The following is a 9,615-nucleotide window of genomic DNA, read 5'->3' as shown; positions in this document are numbered from 1 at the left end:
CTGGCTACATAGTTTAATTCACATAATTCTGCTTGGATTCTACATTGTTCTGTTTTGTAGAATTGTTAAGTTAAATGAAGGCATGAGTTGAACAGCACTAGAACCGTCCGAAGTCTACAATCTGAAGATCTTTTGCAGTCAATCACTGATGAGGTTCTAATATTATCAGGGGAGGAGTCAGCCAACAAGCCAAACTGGGTACTGACGTTAATAACAGTTTACTGGTTCCTTGAAAATATGACACTTCCTCATGATTGACCTTTGCACATGATGGAATTGATAACTTTGGGTTCTCATACTTTCATGAAAATAGTTGTCTGGTAATGTAAATGGCTTCTGCATCAATCCCACAAACAAGAAAGGGACCTAAGACATCCAAACTGTTTTCAGACAGAGTCCTGCTGGGAAGCAAGCTTGTGATTTCAATGCGGTCTTTGGCAGAATCTATGCTGAGCCAGGAACTTATTAGAGACTGGTGAACACTGGCCTGGTTACTTATACTATGAGACAGGAAAGTACTGCTTCTTCCTCCTTGGTGAAAGAGAGAAGACTTTTCAGGTCCATTTGTGGAGGCATCCCAATGCCAGAGGGACTCATCTTCAGAACAAGTAAACAGATGATCCTGGTTGGATGGATGGAAGTGAACCTCCCACATTTCAGCCTCGTGAGCCTTAAGTAAAGATACGGTCATGGTGCCTTGTCTAACATCCCAAATACTCAACGTCCCATCCTGGCCAACAGTAGCTACAACATGCTGCTGGTTGGGATGTCTGTCAACACAGTGGAGTGGTACTCAGTCACCAGTCATTGATAATATCTGACAGGGCTCACTTCCTTGTTGTCTGAAATCCGTTTTTTTAACTGTCCAATTGAGTTCACTGTAACAACCTCGGGAGTTCGAAGGTTACAGCATGGAGTGTACTGCTGTCTGCATTATCTATAGTCTTATAGCCTCCTTATGATCAACTCTGAAGAGATTTATTCGACCATCCCCTCCAACAGTAACAGTCGCACACAATCCCTGTACACGGTGCACTGCTATTGGAAGGACTGTCAGAACCTGTATGGTGGTGAGCTGCAGGCCATTGCTGATTGACTGACAGAGTCTGGTTATTTGGATGGTGACGGAACACTGTTACACATCCTGTTGATGAAGCAGCTACAATTCTGTCCTGGTCAAAATACTGCAAATCCATGACATTACCATGATGTCTGATATCGCACAGTAACTGATGGTCTCCTTCAAATCCTCCGTCAGAATCCAATTTTCCAAAATCCCCAATAGACCACAGTGAAACGCAGTTGTCCTCATTGTCCCAAGAGCCCGTAGCAAAGGTCTCTGCGATCTGCAGGCTCCCAGAAGACACTGACTGCCAGCGGGTTTTGCTAATTTTCTGAGACACAAACTTAGCATAAATTTCCTCCATGCCGAAATCTAGAAACAAACACAATTATTTTAAAAAAATAATAAAATAGCTACCAATCAACTAATTGGCTAATGAAATCAACAGATTGTTCTCAACTTATATATTCTATTATTTATTATTCTCTGTAATTAAATTTTTCTTGAATTGGAAAACTATAGGTTTCCGTTTAGTTGTTTCTTCTTTTGTTTTGTTTTTGTTTTTTGTTTGTTTGTTTTGTTCACTGTTCATTTTGGTTAAGCTTTCTTCCAATATTCCATTTCCTACCTCCTACCCCTCTATAAGCTCTAACATTCTACCCCTGGTGTTTTTTTCTCTCTCTTTCATTTTATCTGTATTTTATTATCTCTTCTCCCTCATGGTATTTCTATCCACAGTTGCCCATTTCTGTGCTCTGGTTTCCACATTTACTCCAGGCTAAAAATACAAATATATATATATTCCCTTTAGCTGGGAGCTACATAAGAAAGAGAGCAGGAGAATTTGTGTTTCTGTGTCAGGGTGATGTCATGCAGTATCACTTTTTGCAATTCCATCTATTTACATGTAAATTTTGTTATTTCATTTTTCTATACAGATAGTAGTATTTACATTCTGAACATGTGTCATATTTTCCTTATCCATTCATGTGTTACAGATGGACATCTTGGTTGATTCTTAGCTGCTTTGAATTCTATGACTATACATGTATAGGTATCCTTGCAGTAGGATATAAATCCTTTGGGGATATAACCAGGAGTGATATAGTTAGATAATATGGCAATTGAAATTTATTTATTTTTCACAGTGGTTGCCTTAGTTTATCACCCAACTAACAGGCATGAGAGGTTTGTGGACACTATTATTTGTGGTCATTCTGCTTGGGGTGAGATGGAATCTCAAAGTAGGTTTAATCTGAATTTTCTTCATGGTTAAAAATTTTGTATACAGGTTTTACCAACTTTTCCCTTTCATACTTTGAAACCTGTTTTTTGTTGTTATTTTGTTAACTTCATAGCTGATTTTTAATTGAGTTCTTTGTTTTCCTGAAGTTCACCTTTTTTAGCTCTTTGTAAATACTAGACATTATTCCTATGTTAGATGTATATCTGGAAAATATTTCTGGGAGTAAAGCTCTGAGTAGAGTGTGTGGGTTAGGAGGGAAGAAGTTAGATAATGAGTTGGCTAAAATTTAGGATATATGAAGAAGGTTTTTTGGAATTCTGCTGTTTGGAGAGTAAATACACACATACATACATACATATATGTATATATATATATATAATTTTGAGCTTGATCATAAATACTCTTCAAGTGTGACTCAAAAAAGATAATTAATATTTTAATGAAGAGCTCAGTGTGAGATTCTTACATATGAGTTATTGGCCATAGACACATCGAAAACAAAAGCATTGTTGCCATTATAACTAAATAGTGATATCCTAATGCTAAAGAAAACACTCACTTGGATTACAAAACAGGGAAATTAACCTTAAACTGGCCAGGAAATTTTCTCCGTGCTTGCTAGGTAACACAATATCAAAATATGATATACATTCTGGTGGAGGAGAAAACATTGATGTTGATACTCAGCAATGGACTATGAATGATATAATACTAGCTTGATGGCAAAATGTGCCTACTGGTACCATCCTGGCATGATATTTATGGAGATAATCAACCACTTTCTGATTGAATATCAGGCCTGCTCCATAGGAGTGATTTCATGCCTGCTGTATAATTTGGTATAAAACTCATGACTGTGAAGATAATAGGTCCAAGGGGGGAAACTACTGCTGTATTATTAAATGACCATGCTGTCAAACTATAGTCTGAATATTTATGTGGATACCCATACTGCTCTTATCTGGGGTCTGATAAGCTTCTTTTTGCAGTGGATGAGTGCAGAGACTCACACTTGTCAAAAGGCTGAGTATAGATAATAGTGAAGATTCTACTGTAAATGGGTTGCCTATATCAATCTCCTACTGTGGAAGGTTCAAGGGTTGTCCTAGAAGAGGGGAAAGGATGGATGGAAGGGAAGGGGCAGTGTGCAGGGAAGAGGCACTGATGAAATGCTGAGTTCTGGACATGATGGCTATTGCATACAGAATCACAACAGCTGTGATTCTCTGCACAAGATCATGCCAGTCAAAATTCCACTATACAAGGGGAGACTCACCAAGGCCTCACCAATGGCAGGAGAACTATCACAGTTGGTGACCACTAAGTGCTTGCCATTAATCTTTGGCAAAGTGCTATTGATAGATTTTTCCTACTCCTGTGGATGGGCAAATAATCATGAACATATAGGCAGCACTAATCATGCTCAGGGAGTAATTAACAATATTAATAAAGAAATTACGATGTTGAGGGGGAAACAGGGTATAGGGAACTAAAGGAATTTGAGGGAGGTAGTGGTGCATGCATATTATCAAAATGTAAATACCTGTGAAACTTTCAAAGAATCAAAAATAAACAAGAACGTCGCATGATCAGAAAGCATTTTTAAAAGTTTTCAATGGGAGGGTGAGGGAACTGGGATTGATATGTAAAACAATTTTGTTTCAAATTTAAATAAAAAAGGACAAGCAGTTTTCAATAACCCTAGTCATCATTGAAATATAAATTAAAAATACTTTGAGCCTCCATCTCATCCCAGGCAAAATAGCTATCTATCATCAAGAAAACTGATGACAACAAATGTGGGCAAAGATGTAGGGATCTTTACTCATTGCTCCTGGGAGCATATAGCAGCCACTATATGTGTAACACAGCCATCATGAAAATCACGATGGAGATTTCCCCTAAACTTGAAAATAGCATTGCCATCTAACCCAGCTATGCTACTCCTGTATGTGAATCAAAAGGGCTCACTATTCTACTACAGAGACACTTGCACACCAATCTTTACTGTGACTCTGAGCATAGTAGCATGGATATATAACTAGCTTAGATGTCTATCAAGAGTTAAATGGATGGTGACAATGTGGTTCATATATATAATAGAAATTTCCTATAAAGTAAAATAAAATTATGAAATTTACAGTCAAAGGAAGAACTGTATCTTATTTATATTAAGAGAGGTAACCCAGGCTAAGAAAGACAACCATCCTTGTAATTTCTCTCATATGATATCCTAATACTGAATATCTCTCATATATATGTATTGTATACACACACAGACGCGCACACACACACACACACACACACACACACATATATATGTATATATACACATACATATATATGTATGTATATATAGTCACCTGTTGTTGCTGTGATAAAGCACCATGGACACAAGCAACTCATAAAAGTAAGGACTTTTTTGTGTTTGCCATTCTAGAGAGAGATCTCACAGTGGAAGCAGGGGACATGACAGCAGGAACAAAGCTTAAGAATTCCATATTCAACCTCAAACATGAGGCAGAAAGAACAAACAATAAGGGGAACAAAGCTACAAACTCCCAAGTCCTGTCACAGCCTCCAGCAAGGCTCCTCCTTCTAAAAGTTTCACCATCTGCACAACTACAACCACCAACCAGAGACCAAATATTCAAATATGTAAACCTATTGGGAGACATTCCCCATTCAAATCACCAGTGAACTGAAAGCTGAAAGAGGACTACAAGCAGAGAATACAAAGGAGGCTGAGGCAGGTGAGAAGGAAGGATAGTTGGCTACAACAAATTTTGTTTGAAAATATCATAATGAGAACTAATACATTGCGTGCTAATTAAAATCAATGAATTGCAAAACGATTTAGAATTTAAAAATAATCTGAGCCCCTCTGTCATATATATTCATTACTGCAGGTATTGTATGGCCGATGAGCTTAAGTGGGAGCCGACCCTGTATTTTCTGCCAGGCAGTGTCTCCACAGAATCCCTCTCCTTTGGAGTTAATTTCTACACCTCTCCCAGGATGGCACTGCGTATGGTGACTAAGCAGTTATGCAGCCTGCTCCCTTTGTTTCTCTATACATTGTAGTTGTGTGGAGTCTCAGCAAGATCTACCCAGGTGGCAGTTCTCTCTCTAGTTCCTGAAAATTTGGAGCCTCCTTTAAAATCAGGTTGAGGTAGCATTTCCCAAGAGTTCTTGCCATTTTCATAAATACTGATTAGGCTTCTCATGGACATGATCTGTATTTATGACTTCAATATTCCAAATGGATTGTTCTGGACTATGTAATTCATAACTATGATAAATAATAAGCACTGTATTCAAATACAGAATATAAAGGTTTGGGCTATATAATGAAACCCAGAGCCTCACAACTTCCTTAAATCCCTTATTAAAACCATTCTGTCCTCAAGATCCTAATTTTTGTGGCTTCTAGGTGGTGACAATATGATTTGGAAGTCATTCTTCCATTATCTTGATAAATAGTTTCTGCCTTCCTTATAGCTACACTAATTTCTTTATCAAATATTCATTTGATGCCCTTTTTTCTCCCACATGAACACTCCTCTTCATTATTTATCAGCTGACGAGCCTGAACATTTTCTAAACTTTTTGGTTGTGCATCCCTTTTGACTATAAATTACATCTTTAATTCATTTCTTTCCTCTCACACCTTCCAGCCAAGGGAAGCCATATAAAACCCTCAAAACTTCTTAGAGAAGTCTACTACCAAAAACTTAAATTTCATTGCTCATATATCCCTCTTTCCACACAACTGTAGGACAAAGGTACAAACTGGCCACACGTTTCACCACCACTTTATAACAAAAATGGCCTCTTGGCCAGTTTCTAACGCTGTATTTTTATTTGTATCTGAGATCCTAGAACTGTCTTCACTGTTTATATTATTTCAGTGTGGTGACCACAATTTCTCATGCAATATTCAAGAAGAGTAAGGCTTTCCCCAGTTTTTGTCTTCTGTTGAGTCCTTAAAAGAGTAGCCCAGTGTGGTCCAGCTTCTACCATTGCCTATCTCAAAGCTGCTTACACATACAGAGGAGAGCATTTTAAAACTGTTCTTTTTAGTTTTTTTGAAGTTAAAATATATTTATATCATCTTTCCCCTATTTTTTCCTCCTTCCAACTAGTCCTATATGCCCTTGCTTTTGCTAAAATCCATAATCTCTTTTTTTCTACAAAATATATAAAACATATGCAGTGCTCATATGTAAGATAGTCCAGTCCAGTCTGCCACAGAGAATACCTCATCCACCAAGAGTCTTTCTATCTTCATCACCACTCTAGGATGGAAAATGGTAAGATGCCCATAGCATCAATGTGTGGTAAGGCTTGCTTTGCCTGTCTACCGCCTCTGGAATGGAACAGAAGACTGTTATGGCCTCACAGGTCAAAGTAGACAAAGAGGGTGCTCTCTGAAGCTCCTTCACACAGGTGTTTATCTGAGTCATGACACAAAGGCCCTGTGGCCATTCACCTTTTAAGAGACCTAACTCAGTGTCATCATCTTGAAGTTTAAGTTTTAAAGTAGGAAATTTGGGTACATCCAAACAGTAGAAAGGACCATGAATACCGCAGACATTAAAAAGTAGGTTGTGCTATGAAGAACAACACGAAGAGTGATCCAAAGACAAACCTGAAGGGTCTGTTTCATTTTGGTAGTTCCTAAAGAGAAGCATGAAGATAGAATGTAAGAGAATCAGGGGAGCAAGGCTTTAATAAAGAACGGCCTGGGCTCCACACAGTGAAGAAATAGTACGAGCAGATATAGAACCTGTCAGCAGAGAAGGGAGTTTGAATTTGTCTAGACCATTATTGCAGAATGGCAGGGAAGGGGTACCATGAGTGATTCAGAACTTGTTCTTAAAGGAACACACTAAAGACCTTGGTGTTCTCTTTAAAGGCAACAGAAACCATGGAAACTTCTTTAAAAACACAGAAGGTGATTCCCTTTATTACAACATCCAGGAGTGAAGCCACTCAGGAGTCTAAGGCAGGATTGTGGCAAATTCAAGTCTAGCCTGAACAATATCAGCAACATTCTGTCTCTAAATACTATCAACGGTTCTGGAAATGTTCAGTGGTGAAGTATCTTCCTGGTCAAAGCTCAGTCCCAAGGAAATAAAACACAAAGCATAAAGAAAGCTGCTTACCAGGATAAAGACACAGATGGAGGAAACCTAGGTATAGAGAGGGCACTGCTAATTGCTTGAGTGTCCCAAGGCAGGTGATTTGGTCCTTGGCAACCCATTGAAGCCTATCTCACTAGGAGTTTCTAGGAAACTAAATAAGCTGGGGAGTGATCTCTAAACTCCATTCTGTAACTGGGCAGATGGTTCAGCATTTTAGCATTTTTATGCAGACAAGAGTACTCAAGTTCAGATCCCAGAGCACATTTAAATGCTTTGTGGATGTGGTGACATGTTTATAATTCCAGACTAGGACTAGGAAGATGGACAGAGGGCCATTTGAGTTAGCAAGCTAGGAAGCCTACCAATCCTTATCAGAGAAGCCTAGATTTATTTAAGAGGCCATATCTTAAATAATGAGATGAAAACATAATCTATGAAGATTCCAAACCTGAATTCCACATGCACATATACCATGCATGTGGAGGTAGGGGGGAGAAAATCCAACTTCTCTCTGAACACCGGAAGAAGACATAAGACTGGAGAAGAAAGTACACGAATCTAGTATTATCCTAAAAAATTGCAGTCACTGTGGCCATGGAGTAAATGCAGCAGCAATTTGCTTTATCCACAGTGATCCAAGCTAGCTAAGTCATCTCCCAACAGAAAAACTGGGTCACCTGGTGCTAATCTTGAACCATATTGATTTTCTGCTTTAACAATAACAAAAAGGATTGGGCCATACTGGGCAGATAAATCCTTTCATGGCTCCTGGATATCTAACCTCTCTCAGAACAAAACCAGACAGTTAAATAAAACATTGTGAGGTGCAATATAAAAGAGGAAGAAAAAACACCTCTGACTATAGTATAAGGGAAGACCTCGGAGTTAAAATTGAGGCTGAAGTTGGATGTCTTTTCTCTCTCGCTCTCTCTCTCTCTCTCTTTTTTTTTTTTTTTTTTTTTTTTTTTTTTTTTGTTTGGAAGAGTCACAAAAGAGAAAAGAATAGCACAGACAGGAGGAAGTAACCACATGTAAAGGGAAGGCAGAGAGGTGACAGTGAGTTTGAGAGTCAAATTCTCATAGAGAATTTAATGGAACTCTTCTCACCCACAGTGAAAAAGGCTAGAAAATTGGACTCAGAGCTCAGCACAGGTCAAATTGAAGGGCCCTGCATGCCATGTCAAGAATTGCATCTTTTTCAGACACCACTGTGCAAAGATCTTTTCGCCCCTAATATATAATTCCATTTGTGTTTAGGAAAAGTTAATATTTGTATCACAGAGATACTCTGTTGTTAGAGAAATTACAGAAGCAGAGAAATATGCTAGGATATTGTCTAAAGGAAAATTTTAAAACCTTGACTAAAAATGACATTGGAGAAATAAATGCATAGCACTTGGTCCAAGCAAATAGATAGTTTGGATCTTAACTATGCCCCAAGTCAGTGCATCCCTTAATGCTGCCAGGAAAAGATAGAAACTTTTGCAGATGGAGCATAAATTGAGGGAATAGGTCATTGAGAGAGTGTGCTTCAGTGTCTGTCAGACCCATCCTTTTTTACTCCCCTCATCACAATGCATCCTATTATTTATTTGTTTGTTTGTTTGTTTATTGCCATGTATTCCAACATGATGTTCTAACTTATCACATGCCAAAACGATGTGGCTAAGTTCCCATGTCCAGTTCATGAGACAAACAAACCTTTCCTTTTGTGGTGGTCTCTGATATTCCCTGCCAGCAGTGGAAAGCTCGTATCACAGTGAAAGTTCCACATTTGCCATAGAGAATAGTGGGATGCTGATTCTATGGTCTTTTTGTCAAGAATTACTTTAAAACAACTAGAAACAAATCCTACTGGAAACATTTCCTGGTAATAATTTTGTTCTGTATTAATGTTATTTTATTCATTCAATATTTAGAACACCGTGCCTAGCTATTTATTAGTGTGTGGGAAACATTAACCACTGATTGTCTGTCTCTCATAGCAATGAATCCAAATGTCCATTCTCTCAAGCAGAGGGGAAATTAGCAGTCTCATGTAAAGAGACTACTCACAAATAATTTCTTAGATAAACATGACAAATAAACACAATTTGAAAGACCTAAGCATAAGGTATCTAAATTGCTGTGTTCAAAGTGAACCTATAAAAACAGGACAG

At 38.2% G+C, this 9,615-nt stretch overlaps 1 pseudogene; it reads right to left on the bottom strand.

Moving 5' to 3' along the window:
- Positions 1 to 229: 229 nt before the first annotated feature.
- On the bottom strand, positions 230 to 1,427 carry LOC127222117 (nucleoporin Nup43-like; annotated as a pseudogene).
- Positions 1,428 to 9,615: the final 8,188 nt, after the last annotated feature.

This window comes from Phodopus roborovskii, unplaced genomic scaffold (assembly GCF_943737965.1).
Source record: "Phodopus roborovskii unplaced genomic scaffold, PHOROB, whole genome shotgun sequence".
Taxonomy (NCBI): Eukaryota; Metazoa; Chordata; class Mammalia; order Rodentia; family Cricetidae; genus Phodopus; species Phodopus roborovskii.
This window is presented reverse-complemented; position numbering and strand designations above follow the sequence as displayed.